Source organism: Benincasa hispida, chromosome 6 (genome assembly GCF_009727055.1).
Source record: "Benincasa hispida cultivar B227 chromosome 6, ASM972705v1, whole genome shotgun sequence".
In the NCBI taxonomy this organism is placed as follows: domain Eukaryota; kingdom Viridiplantae; phylum Streptophyta; class Magnoliopsida; order Cucurbitales; family Cucurbitaceae; genus Benincasa; species Benincasa hispida.
This window is the reverse complement of record NC_052354.1, coordinates 38,718,847-38,733,511: the sequence shown is the minus strand read 5'-3', so window position 1 is coordinate 38,733,511 and position 14,665 is coordinate 38,718,847.

Here is a 14,665-nt window from a genome sequence, read left to right as displayed (position 1 = left end):
GCTGAAAACAAAAACACATTGACCTACATTAGGTTTTAAGCAAATATCTGTTGAAAAACATACAAAATCCAATAAGGTTTAGCAAAACTAACATGACCCCTATGTGACATCTAGTTTCGCAATGACGCTTCAAAGGTTTAGGACAAAAGTTGTCGATGAAAGGTCAATTATCTCTCCTCTGAATTGAGAAATTCTCAATCAGTCATTAATACCAGAACAACTCTTGCTCCTATAATGACTAGTCATCATTGATTTGGTCAAGAAATAATTAACCTATTTAACAATTTCCTGTAAGTGTGACCGCCCTTTTAGGCTCTAGAGTTCCGCCTCAAGCAGCCAATACGAAGGGGAAAAATCCGATTAGGGAAAAAACTAAAATGGCCCTATCCATTTTTGGAGTTCACCTTGATCTTGACCAACTGCACAAAACCAATCCGTAGGGGGACGCTCCCAGGGCACCACGAGGGAGTACAGAATGATCTCACGGTGTGAACCAATAACAGAGACCGTAGGATGTGTTGATACACTCCCTTCATCCACTTACTATAAACACTCTCTCCGTCCACCTTGATATTGACTCATGTAAACACCATTCGAAGGGGGATGCTCCCAGGGCACCACGAGGCCAAGCATGAATCTGACAGCGTGAACATTCAGGGAGAAAGGTGAGTGAAATCATTGACATATCAGATACATCTCTTCCACTCACTGAGTATTTTATAACCTAGGGTTTAGTTTACTTAGAAAAAACATGACTAAGAATTTTAACTAAGTGACATTTTATGTTTACCCAAGAGTAACATTTACCTTGAATAGTTGAACAACTTTTGATCATCATCCATTAAACTCTTTAACGGAGTCTTTGACCAATTGTCACATGCTTGTAGAACATCTATCTAATTTACCTTTCCAGGTAGGTTCCCAGGTAGGAGTGTTCCATTTCCATCAACTTAAGTACCCCAGCCTAGATAGAACCTGCCTTAGACAAAAGGTCCCTTAGAGATAGATTTAATACAATTTTAATATTTTATGCCAATCAATTTAATCCTATTAAACCGATTTAAAAAGATTAAAGTAGGTTGCTAATCCCATTAGAACCTTTGAACTTAGGTCTATCTCAATCCAATTTTAAAACCCTTTTAAGACATGAATTCACCCTACGTATGCATGCAACTCTTTCTTGTCGATTTTGGTTCTAATTTCTATTATAACACTTATAAAAGAAACAACCAAAACCATTCACAATGCAACGCAAACACATACAAGGCATTCATAACTTTTACAAATAGCCTAAGTGTCATGCTCCATGCATTGTTCATTCGTTGCTGCTTTTTACCTAACTTTTATACAAACAAGCAGCATGCTCCATTCACCCTTATTCTATAATACTTATAATATAAAGATGATGCATGAATATGCTTACAACATGTATAAATATAACTCTTATATTTCGTGATGCATACGCATGCTATCTTGTAATTTCATCATGCAATATTATAACACTTATTACATGATGCATGAATAATTGCACAACCTAAGGTGGATTTCAAATCTATATGCCATACATTATGCCATGTAAACCACATACATATCATGCATAATAAGCAAATTTTGATAAACTGGGATAAATTGCCACAAATTCTGAAAAACTAAAGCTAACTATTACAAAAACAAAGAGTCTCCAATTTAAACAAGCGAACCAAGTCTTGAACCATCCGGTCGAAGTCTGCGTCTCCATTGATGTGCACCAAACTTCCCCGTGATTATCTACACAAAATAATAAACGCTTTACTCAATTGTTTACCTACGCTTCCAAAGCTAAACGATCATTTAGCAATGACCGTGTACCTTTACTATGCGATGAAGCATGAGGTATGTGATCGTGCAGCATGCAATGAATAACGCAATCTCTAAACGATCGTCTAAATGACAACAATATGGTGAAGTACAATCGTCTAAACGATCGTTGAGCGAGCGTCTTTGTATCGTATACTGCGTGATTATGTGCAGTAACTATGCGATGAGGCATGCTAACTACACGATCATTTGGCGCACGCCTTTTTCTAAACGACAAGCATCAAATGCTCCCACTCGATCATTTACCTCTAGTGTCTATGCGATCGGGGAACCAACACTACGTGATAGAGTAGACACTTTACCCCATCGTTTAGCATTAATACTACACGATCGTATAGAAAAATCTATACGATCGTTTACCTGAACCTACACAACACGACCAACTCTTGGTCTTCTTCTTCACTGAGAACCGCATCTCCATGTTTTGAAACATCATCACGAATGACTCGACAAACTCAAACACTTTGAATTACAGACTTGATAGCATGTTAATTATGCTCAAAACATAGGGGCCCTTACAAATTAACACTTTGTAATTGAAAAGAAATCTTTAAACAGAGGCAATTAAACCCATAAACATTCATCAATGTCATCCACAAACACATTTAACATTTAAACGCAAATGCAGAAAACCCACCACGACTATAAGAGAAGTTCAAAACATAAATGAAATTTGGAATATCAGAACAACCTAGCTCTGATACCAATTGAAGGAAATCGGAAATGAGGATTTCCATGAGCAGCGGAATGATCTTTTCAAATTCCATTCATATTTGAACATTAACAATTATAATACAAAAAACAAAAACTAACTGGTCACGCAACATACGAAATTACAACATGTTTTACATAAGATCAAGGGAAAGAATAAACATATCTTTGAAGACTCATCGTCAAACATTCTCGATCTCGAACACTCGTGCAAACAACAAGACAGCAATCATGAACGCTCGAATACTACGATCAGAATATAGCACGATCATAACAATCACGAACACAACAATCTTCAAGATCACGAACACAGCAAACGACATCCAAAACCTCGAACTATGTCGAGTTGAGTACGACACCACCACAATGGCTACCTTGGTATTCTCGGTGTGAGAATCCAGAAGTGCGGGCTCTATGTGGACTTGGTTAGAGGACGAGACCAATTTTATAAAAGATTGAGAAAGTGGGAGATGACAAAGGTCTATCGTATAGACGATGCCCAATCGTTTAACAAATGTTATGCCATCGTTTAGCAAAAACTCCGCGATCGTTTAGCTAAAGGCCAATTGAGTGAACTATCACGTAGTGTCACTCCATAATCGTTTAGTTCGTCTTCAGCTGTCGTTTACTAAGTCTCATTCACTTGATAGCTAACCATGAGTAACTTGTCAAGAATAGCAACTTTCTCAATTCTACTAAATTTAGGAAAACATTTTTCCTTTTATCACAGGTTACCATGAAACCACCAATAACCTCCCACTCAATTGGTTATTAGAGAAAAAGAGATAATTATCCAATAATTAATATTATTATAAATATATATGATAACTAACTTACCATACTATATTTATAACCTATACTTTTAATATTTCATCTCATGAAACATATAAACCATAGTTTCTGTTCTATTTCATGGTCCTTAATATAAATCTCATTTATATTAATCCTCTATTTGATGTATCTCATACACTACACCGATCATATCATATATAATCGAATGACCTCTTGTCAATTTGAACATTTCAAATCAACACCAAGAACTGATTCTCAACTTGAATCCATTGAGCTTCCAAGGGGACCTTATGGACCTGTAGCTCGAAGCTCCAACGGTACGTGAATAACTAACTAAACTCTTTAATCACGAGATCCACCATCCATTAACTGTCAGGCACCTCACTAAAGATCGACAGATGAACTTTCCTTATCATAGATATATTATGTGTCCATATCAACTAATCACAATGCAATAATCCTTCATAGATCGCTTGTAAATATAGTTGGGCCAATAACTGTTATGCCCCTATAGCTACATCTAACTTATTATGTACCACTGATTCTTCTAATGAACATAAGTCATAGTCCTACTATGATTGAGTCCTCTCTTCCAAAGAGAAGTTGTGGCCACTATGTTGAAGCCCCAGAATCAGCCCTTAAGAGAGCAATCTATCTACTTACCCCTGTTTCAGGGAAGAAGTGAATTTCATCTTGTGTAACTGAGTTCCCAGCTCCCAAATAAGATAAATCCTCGAAATGGTAGGCATGTTGAATTGGAAATCTAGCCACTCTCACCCATACTAATTAAAGGACCGCCCTCAAAGGCAGAAGTTCCCAAAACACTTAGGATTGAGGTCATGTCACCTATGGTTGTTTAGGTGAGATGTAAGTCTCTAGTATCAACAACGTTGTATACAGAGATGAATGATCTCATGGTCCGGTTTTATATAAATTCTTTGTATAGAACACCCCCGCTCGCATGTCTCCACATGAATGGTCAGGATCTACCATCTGTAGTAGTTCACAACACTTGCAAACCTCTACAAAGAGGGTTGTATCCATAGTGTCACAAAGATCAGGTTTCCCTTCTTAATCCTTATAGTACAGACCTATTTAGGTTACCACTTAAGGCATGATCCACTTGTATATCTCATATACATGCTTAAGTTTACATACAATAACTATGGAGCTCTGGTTATTGTATATGAGTAAATGTCAAATAAAATAACTCTTATTTTATTCATAACAATGTGTATTGATTTGAAACTACGAGACTCTGGGAGAATTAGGACACCAATCCCAACAATTACTGTAACAAGCCCAACCATATAAAAAGTTTTGCTATCACTGGAAGAAAGAACAAAGTAACAAGCAAGACTCACAAAAAGAGGAAGATGATAAAAATATTGCAGTAATTATTTCTCAGAGTGATAATGTTGTCACCTTGATTTTTGCAATTAGTGAATGTCATCATGTAGAGTGTTCAAACACAGAGTGGTGATAGATTCAGGTCTTTCATATACCATTGTGTTCTCGAAAGAGAGTATTTCATGAACTATCAATCTTGTGACTTTGATAGTGTGAAGATGGGAAACAAAAGCTTACTAAGCATAATTGGGTTAGGTGATATTCATGTGAAGACAAGTGTTGGGTGCATGCTTACATTAAAGAATATGGGTCATATTCCTGATTTACGCCTTAACTTGTTGTCTACAAATGTCCTTGATCAAGAAGTATTTTGATATACCTTTTGTGATGGTAAGTGGAGATTGACTAAGAGTTTAATAATAGTTGCTCAAGGTGAGTTGTGTTGCTCTTTATATAAAACAAACTTGAGCATATATTCTTCTGAGTTGAATGCAGTAGAAGAAATGAATTCTCCAAATTTGTTACATCAAAAACTAAGGAATATGATTGATAAGAGGATAAAATTGTTGGCAGGTAAATCTCTTATCCCTATTAATAAAACATTTTCTCTTGACCCATGTGTTCATTGTTTGACAGGTGAAGCAACATAGAATTTTCTTTTCTGGAAAGTTCACCAGAAGGCAAAGAAAATTGGAGGTAATACATTCTGATAGTATTCTTTGAGCATGAGAAAGGTAGAAAGGGAAACCGAAAGAAAATTGGTTGGAATAAATATTTTGTCACTTTTATCGATGATACTACTTAAAGAACTCAGGTGTATATATTGAAGACAAAAAGCTAGTGTTCGAGATTTTTAGGAAGTTTCATGTCATGGTAGAAAGGGAAACCAAAAGAAAATTGAAGCATCTTCGATCTGACAATGGTAGAGAGCATACTTTGAATGAGTTCAAGTATTATTGTTCAAAACATGACATTGGACATGAGAAGACAGAGCCTGACATGCCACAACACAATGGAGTTTCTAAGAGGATGAACATAACCATTATGGAGAAAGCAAGGAGTATGCTTAAAATGTTAATCTTCCAAAGACATTTTTAGGTGAAGCAGTACAATGTATCATGTATTTGATTAATCGATCTCCATCAATTCCTATTGGTCTATACATTCTAGAGAGAGCATGAAATGAACACGATCCCACTTATTTGCATCTTAGAGTCTTTGGCAGTAAGGCATACATGCATATGCCTAAGGAACATAGATCAAAGCTTGATTTGAAGACCAATCCATTTGTTTTTGTTGGGTATGGGGATGAAAAGTATGGTTATAAGTCTATGATCTAGAAAAGGAAAAGGTAGTGAGCAGCAGAGATGTAGTATTCTTTGAGCACGAGAAAGGTGTAGATCTTCTTAGTACAAGATACACTTCTACTTTAGAGTTGTGTTTTAATACTACTAATAATTCTACTTCTACTCCTTTTATTGTTCAGCCGATAAATGATGTATATCATCTTGTTGGTGAGATACAACCTGATAGTAATGATGTTGATGATTATGACCTTGATGAGTCTTCATCTGATGAAGAAATTCATAAGGAAGATGCATACGAGGAAGTGATTCATGAAGGTCTTAAGGAAGGGAAGCAATCTATTCCCCAAATGAAGGATACTCAAGTTTTAAAGTCCACTCGAGTGTGTACCTTCAAAAAGGTATTCAAGCTTAGAGTTCATTCTAGTTAGTGAAGATGGGGAGCCAAAGAACTACCAAGAGGTTTTGTCTCATGATGAAAAAATCAGTGGCTCGACACAATGAAGGAGGAGATAAATTCCATGGAAAAGAATGGAACCTATAAGCTAGTGAAGCCTCCAAAGGGCATGAAAGTATTGGAAAACATATGGGTTTTCAAGTACAAGAAGGATGGTGAGAAGATAGTAAGGTATAAGGCTAGATTAATGGTTAATGGATGCAACCAGAAAAAGGACATTGACTTTGATGAGATCTTCTCTCCAGTGGTCAAAATTAAATCTATCAAAACAGTGTTGGGATTAGCAACAAGTCTTGATCTTGAGATAGAGCAACTTGATGTAGAACTTGCTTTTTTACATGGTAACTTGCATGAAGAGATGTACATGGAGAAACCTGGAGGATTTGAAGAAAAAGGAAAAGATAAACTTGTTTTCAAGTTGAAGAAGAGTCTTTATGGGAGGAACCAAGGCAGTGATACAAGAAATTTGATTCGTTTATGATAAACAATGATTATAAACGTACTACAATTAATTCTTCTATGTATTTTAGAAAGTTCCCTACAAGCAACTTCATAATTCTTCTTTTATATGTAGAGTATATGTTCATAGTTGGACAAGATGAAAATATGATTCGAAATTTGAAGAAAGACTTGTCCATGTCATTTGACATGAAAGATTTGGGTCCTTAAAAAAAAAAACTGAAGTATGGAGATTGCTCGTAGTACGAAAGTTGGGAAATTATGGTTATCCCATAAGAAGTATATTGAACGGGCACTGGAAAGGTTCAATTTGAAGCATGTTAAGCTTGTAAGTACACAGCTAGCAACTCACTTTAAGCTAAGTAAGAGAGTTTGCATTACAACATAGAAAGAGAAAGAAGTTATGCCATCCATTCCTTACTCTTCTACTGTTAGTTTTTTTATGTATGCTATAATGAGTACTAGACCTAATATTACACATGCAATCAGTCTAGTGAGTTGTTTTCTATCCAATCCAGGTAAGACTCATTGGGAAGTAGTAAGGTGGATCTTTAGATATGTGAAGCACCTCTAAATTGAGTTTATGTTATGGGGGTGGCAAACCTATGCTTGAAGGCTATTCTGATGCAGACATGAAAGATGATCTTGATAACAGAAAGTCTACCTCAGGTTATATGTTTACATTTTTAGGGGGACCCATCTCATCGTAATCCAAGCTATAAAAATGCATAGCATTGTCCACAATTGAGGCAGAGTATATTATAGGAGCAAAAGCAAGCTGGGAGATATTATGGCTTAAAAGGTTCCTTCAAGAGTTAGGTTTGAAGCAAGGTGAATATGTTATAATTTGTGATAGTCAGAGTGTTATAGATTTATGCAAGAATCTAATATATCATGTGTTGGGTTTTATGTCCTAAAACTCGTGGTATGTAAACAATGGAGCTTATTTTGATAATTCAATAAAGGTGTTATTGAATAGATCTATTGATTGAATAGAAATCCAATAAACCTAAAAGTCTCTTGACTATTGGATGAGTACTTAAACTTTATATGGAGACATAAAGGTGGATCAAGTTCGAGTAAATAGTCAAAATGATCTATAGTACATGGATAAGTTGGTACCTTATTTTGGTAACACTATTGGATGCGGTCTGCTCTGTAGTTGTTACAATGAGTTGTAAAGTACTACAAACGAAGTGATCCTAATTCATTCATGTTGGACATGAGGAGTGGGGGTGTCCTTGTACAAAAGAAGTTTTGTACAAGATCAGACCACAAAATGAGTCACTCTTACTTTAATACGTTGTTTACTGTTTAAGACTGACTATTTCAAAGCGATGACCTAGGTAACTTGACCTTAATCCTGAACTAACTATGAACTCCTGTTTATCTAGGATTGTCCTTAGATTTGCATAGGTGAGGGTTGGCTCAACAATGCCGGCTCAATAAGACTGTCATTTCAAAGGTAAGACTGGATAGATAGCTGTGGACATCGGGTACAAGTGGGAATTCACTCCTACTTGCTTTATGGATAGTAGAGAGGTTGTTTCCTTAAGTGCTGATTTTGGGGCTTGAACAAGGGATCCTGCCCTCTCATTTGGCATGAAAGGGAATCGGTTTTGTGATTGGATCACAAACAATTGTTCATTAGGGGATTAGTGGGGACTTAAGGAACAAGAGGTAATTTCGGGGGTAAAACAGAGATTTGACCCAACCATTATTACGAACAACCTATGAAGGGTTAACTTACTAATCATGGTTATATCGAGTGGACATAATATATCTACAGTGAAGGGAGTTCAACTATGGGCTTTAATGGAGTGACCCATTAGTAAACAATGGAGGTTAGATCGGTCTAATGAGTTTAGCCGATTAATCTCGGATCGTTGGAGCCCATGATCTGTAGGTCTATGAGGTCCCCTACTAGCTCGAAAATGGATTAGCTCTAGAGTAGCGTGATAAGTTAATTTGAAACGTTCAAATTAGAATCAAATGGAATTAGAGAAAATATATTTAAATATGATTTAAATATATGAAGATGAATTTGTGTAAAAATTAATTTAATATTGGATATAAATTAATTATAATTATTTAAATTGTTTAAATAATTATTTATTAATTTTATTAGAAAATTAATTTATGAAATTAATTTGTAAAATTAATAAATTTTTAATTTAGAAATAAAATATGATTTTAAAATCAAAAAAGATTTTGAAAATTGAAAAATTACACAAAATTGAAAATGGGTTTTTCATGTTCATCTTCAACTAGCTTACAAGAAACCCACCACCTCTTCTTTGATTTACTCCAAGCATGAGCTGCATCCATTTAGCACATCTCTTTGCATGATAGTCTGCAATATATTGAAGAGATTGGAGTGAAGAATGGATGAGGAACTGATTGATTTTTTGCTGAAAAATTCGGATGAAGAAGGTGTTCTTCAATGGGTTGGTTCCCTTTGATTCCAGCTTATTTTGAGTCTCACAACTCAATCTATAGCACTAAGAGAATAGTAGGAAAGATCTTGTGGTGGTCTACACAAGGATTTGGAGGATTTTGCAACTGGAAAATGAAGATTTCAAAGGTTCAGCCAAGGTATGTTCTTAAAACCCCTTATACTCTGTTTTAGCATGTTTCTTTTCAACCAAAATTAATGAATTAGAATGCTTATGGATCCTATTCCTTTTCACTGCGTCTGGTGTTGATCCAACATCATGCTCGTACTAAATACAATGACATTAGATATCATTGGCTACGAGATATAATTGAAGAGAAAAGATTGAATCTGAAGAAAGTCCACACTGATAAGAATAGTGCAGATATGTTAAGAAGGTAGTCCCGGAAGCGAGATTGAGTATTGTAGTAAGCTTGTCGAGATGAGGTTCAAGTGATCATGATGTGATTGATTCTTCCCCATGTTGGGCTAGAGGGGGAGATACAAATTAAAATCTATGAAAAATGAAAATGTTCGTTTTTTCTCAATGAAGAATTGCATCGAGATAAGTAGTAAAACTTTGAGCTTTTCCTAGTGAACATCAATTGGGTTTACTTGGTTAATTAGTGGATTTGGTGTCTTGAACTATTAGTCGTTCTAGAGTAAACTAAGACAATTGAAATCACACAGTTTCTGATTATAAAAAGGTTTACTCTCATAATTATGTTCATTTTTGCCTTGAATACCACCTAGTCTCATTAGTGTTTCAAAGAATTCGCCTTAAAATTCTTATAGAAGCAGACTCTTCACACTCATATAGGTGATTCCATTAGAGAACATCATCTTTTCATAAATAATTATTTAATAACTTATAGAAACCATCAAAAGTATAGTGCTCACCCTAAAAGCCAAACTTGCAATGTCTGTCAGTGTTAACAATGAACAAGTGGAAGTAATTTGGAACTTAAGCTCTCTAATTCTATTAATTTTAGCAATCAAGCAAGCATGTTCTTATTAATGAAATTGGGTTTCTGAAGTGTACTTTTGATGAACTCTTCAAATCTTCAATTCCAGCTTGAAATCTTATTTCCAACAAGTTGTTGACCATCATTTAATCTTCTCTACTATCCTCTAGGACCATAGATTAGGTTGTGGAACCCAAAATGAAATTGAATTGAAGGAAAAAAGAGAGAATTTTATGTTATGTTTTGAACTTGAGAGAGAAAACTCTTTTCTCTTTAAAATTTAAAATTCATACCTTTTGTTTCAGCTGTATGTTTTTTTTTTTTTTTTAAATTTTATCAACCACAACATGCAATATGAACTCATGAGGTATTGACACCAATAACACAATATAAAAGTAGGATCAAGGTCTAGAAAGTGGGAAAATCCCACTTTCTAAGTTATTTGTTTCTTCAGTTTTAAAATGATTTTTATAAAATCTTTTTTAAAATTGAATTTCAATTTTAAGACTATTAATTAAACAAATTCAATTAATCAAATTAATTTAATGTCAAACATTAAATTAATACAACACCTATCCCGAACATGAATCCCTATTAATGTAATTTAATATTTAAATCATATTTAGATATTTTTGAATTCTCCACTTTTATTTAATTCAATAATTAAATGTTTAATTATATTGCATATAATTAATAATTCCCTTAAATTGAATTTGAACGTTTCAAATTTTCTCATCACACTATTCTAAGGTTTATTTGTTTGTGAGCTAGTAGAGGAACCTAATGGACCTACAGATCATGAGCTCCAACGATTTGAGATTAATTGGCTAAACTCTTTAAATTGAATTAATCAAGATTTATTAACTACTGGATCACTCCATTAAAGCTTAATAGCTACACTCTCCTCACTATACATATATTTCTATCCACTTGATTTAACCATGATTAGTCAGTAAGTTGATCCTTCATAGGTCGTTCGTATTAATAGTTTGGTCAAAATTACCGTTTTACACATGTAATATATCTTGTTCCTTAACTATCCACTGATCCTCTAATGAAAAATTGGTTTATGGTCCTACAAATAAACCGAGTCCCTCTCAGCCATAGAGAGGGTGTAGCCCCTTTATCAAAGTTCAGGAGTCAATACTTAAGGGAACAAACTATCTGATAACTCTAAAATGGGTGAGAGTGAATTTCGTCTTGCAGGACTATATCCCCAACTATTTATCCGGTCTTACCCCTAAAATGGGAGGCTTATTGAGCGGCATTGTTGAGTCACTCTCACCCATGCAGATTAAAGGATAATCCTGAATAAACAGGACTTCATAGTTAGCTCAGGATTGGGATCGAGTTACCTTAGGTCATCAGATTGAAATAATCAGTTTTAATAATAGACGGCATTATAAAGAAAAAGTGACTATTTTGTGGTCCAGTCTTATGCAAACATCTGTTGTATAGGATGCCCCTACTCGCATGTCTCCACATGAACGATTTTGGGATCACATCGGTTGTATCAAATCCAAAGTGGGCCCCATCCATAGTGTCCCCAAGATAAGGTACCCAATCCTATCCTTATACTTATAGAACATTTTGGCTATATACCTAAACTTGATCATCTTTTATATCTTCACGTAAGGTCCAAGTATTCATGCTATGGCTAGGGGTTCGTTAGTTTATTGGATTTAATTTTTACAAGTGAAATTTACATATTTAATAAAAAATTTATTCAATCAACCTCAATAACATCTTTATTGAAAATAGGATATGTTTAATTTTACAAACTGAGAGTTTTAGGACATACAACCCTGTCTCGTCCTAGAATGGGTAAGAGATCAAAATTTCAAGCGGCACTCATTAAGTTATTCAAAGGCTGGTTTGCCCATTGAACCTAGATCATGGATCTCCAGTCAACTGGGTTAGGTTTCCTTTCTGTTACTTTTTTAAAATTATAGTCTATAATCTCATTCTCCTTGATGAACTCTAAACAAACTCTTTAGTTAGGTCTTTTACAAGCGAATCCACAATATTATCTTTTCATTTTACAATGTCAATTGTGATAACTTTACTAAAAAATAGTTGTCTGATTGTATATAATTATGTCTTCGTCATATATGTTGAGGCTTATTATTATTCACTAAAATGACATAGCTTGTATTAACACTTTGGGAATATCATCCAAAAGCTTTGTAGCCAAGTCAGCTATATCCCAACCTCTTTTAAAAGTCCTTCCAATGTTCTATACATGGACTATTAATTTGGAACAACCACTTCTTCTGAATACCCCATCACTAAAATAAAGTTTAAGAAGACTTCCAACTTTTTCACAATTCACAAGGAATTTTTGTGCTTTTTTATATGAAATTCTATACAAAAATATAATTGACATTCCAACGGTGAGACATATTCACAGGATGTGTCTTATCACGATTTTGGAATTAATCATTTATAGAACACAAATTTTTCAATCATTAATATCATATTCATGACATCTTCTAGCTTATATATATTGTTTTCCTCTAATGATTCCCATTTCCAAATCCACCACTATAAACATTATATAGTATGTTATCTAGTCCACTTAAAATGTAACTCTTACATAAATATTTTGCATATGTTTCTATGCCTCAAGTGCAAGCAACTTTTATTTGTTGGCTTCTCCAACATTACAATGACATTTGTGTTTTTAAAAAAACTTGCCATATTTTCAGTTGACAGGGACAATGGAATTTCTCTTGGCCTCATTTGAAATCATTAAGTTAAAATTATCACAATTTTTCTCCATGATTTCGAAAAAAATGTGGAACAATAATTTTGAATCATTGATGTTATTTACATGCGACTGATCACCAAATATTTGTGAAACAAAGTTAATAACTTCATCGAACAGATTGTCAAATAATAAAACTGATTAACCAACAAACTAACCTTGAGACGTTATTTATTACTTTTGAAACATAAAACAATATGAGAACATTATGCTTGAAACCCATTATGCATAATATTAAGGGGGTGTTTGGCTCACCAACATGAGTTGAGTTGAGTTGGTATAATATATCAACTCATTGTTTGGCCCACCAACTTTAAATGTTAGTGAAGTTGAATTGGTATATTTTACCAACTCACCACGAGTCTCCCTTCTTTCAATGTTTTCAATGGCTCCACCTATTGGTCACTATTATTCTCCGGAAACTCTGGCTCCAATAACCATCCCCGATGACAACTCTAACGACAAACATCAATTTCTGACAATCACCTCTGATGACAACTCTGACGATGAAATCCAGGCTCTGGCATTACCTTCGATGACAGCTCTGGCGACCAACTCTAAGCTCCGACAACCTTCGAGCGACTAATTCCGATGACCAATTTCGGGCTCTAACAACCACCTTTGGTGACCCAACTCTGACGACCATCTTCGCGCTATCAACTCTGATGACCAATTTCAGGCTCCATCAACAAACTTTGATGACCAACTCTGACAACCACCTTCGGCTACAAACTCCGATGAAAATTACCTTCGATGACCACCTTTGAGCAACCAACTCCGACGACCAACTCGGGGCTTCAACAACCACCTCCAACGATAAACTCTGACAACCAATTCTAAAACTATCTTCATGCAACTAAGTTCAGGCTCCAATAGCCACCTTCGACTACAATCTCCAACGAAAATTATCTTCGATGATCAACTTCGATGACCACCTTCGCTGACCAACTTCGGGATTCAAAAATCATTTGCAATGACAAACTTCAACAACCAACTCCAATACCACTTTCCTACGACCAATTTCAGGCTTCGACAACCACCTCCAACTACAAACTCCAACGAAAATCATCTTTCATAAACAACTTCGACAACCACTTCCAACTAGTATAAGACTGATGATTGTTAAAGTATGTTGTGGGACTGTTGATTATATTAAAAAAATTATTTTGTCTACAATAAGTGTAATATTTATATGTAAAAATTTGTAAATTTTTTTTTTATTTAATTGAATTTACATATCAAATGAGTGTTAAGAATATTTAGACGAAAGTATGTATGCAGTTGAAAAGTATGTAACATATAATAAAAAAAACCATAAAATGATTTTTTGTTCTCTTGGAACATTTTCCAGTAAGATTTAGTAAAAAATAGATATTTGTTCTCTAATGATTCTCCAAATTTAAAGGAATTGAAAGTGAAATTGTTAAAGAAATGTAGTGACATTCGATTTGTTGATAAGATGATGAGGGAGATTTAATTAAAAAAATTAATGATATAGTAAAAATATAGAGCAGCAAGAAGAAGAAGAAAAAGAAGATGATAATCAAATTCATGGAAAAAAATTTGGGA